The sequence below is a fragment of the Morone saxatilis genome, unplaced genomic scaffold (assembly GCF_004916995.1).
Source record: "Morone saxatilis isolate NCDOM2014 unplaced genomic scaffold, NCSU_SB_2.0 Contig7, whole genome shotgun sequence".
NCBI lineage: Eukaryota > Metazoa > Chordata > Actinopteri > Moronidae > Morone > Morone saxatilis.
Window position 1 is genome coordinate 19,459,759 of NW_023340246.1, and position 910 is coordinate 19,460,668.

Here is a 910-nt window from a genome sequence, read left to right on the forward strand (position 1 = left end):
TCTTTAAACACCCAGTTAATTATTAATTGTAGCACCTCTCTTACCCTGGACCTCCATACTGAGGCCATAACAATATTAAATTTGAATAAATGTGGAATGAAACTTGTATATATGGAATGAAACTTTAAAAACTAAATATTTCCAAGTCTTATTCTTTGTTTGTACATTGAGAGAAAACATCAAATTCCTTGTATGTGTGCACATACTGTACCTGTCCAATAAAAGAGATTCAGATTCAGATTCAGATTCAGATACCAGTTAGCGAGAGGACGGCAGAGAGGTTCAGAGTGTCAGGATGCCACACAGGGACAGAGTGAGGAGCTCTGTCCGTCTGTGTGAGAGACTTTGGGGTATTCTGGAACACTCTGGCCCGAGAGACCTGAAGTTAATGGTTGTGAAGGTGTCCTGGATAAATATCTGTTCGTCCCTCTTTTGGTTCCCTGCTCTGTGGAGTAAAACACGGCAGTTGGACCCATTGACAGTAGGTCAGACCCCCCCCAGCGAACCAAACAGTGCACATCAAGCAGGCCCAACGGCTATTGTGTTCTTGCAGCTGCTACAGTATCACCATATTGCACCATGGACATCAAGAGTCAAACTCTGGTGGACGAGGAGTTTGGAACTTTATTACTTTAATTTCACTGTTTTTTAAAAAACAAATAAATAATCGTTACACTAGCTATGAACATAACAGACATTATCTCATTTCATTTATTTTTCTCTCTTTTTAAAAGCAGCAGCTGAAAAACTCCTCACTGTCAGAGAGGACGTCACTTTGCCTTGTGAACATGTGATTGATGGTCAGCAAAACTGTGAAAATACTACATGGTTGTTCAGTGCTTCAGGAAACACAGTAACGCTGTTTGAACTTGGACGGATCAAAAACACCAACTCTAAATCAGACAGACTG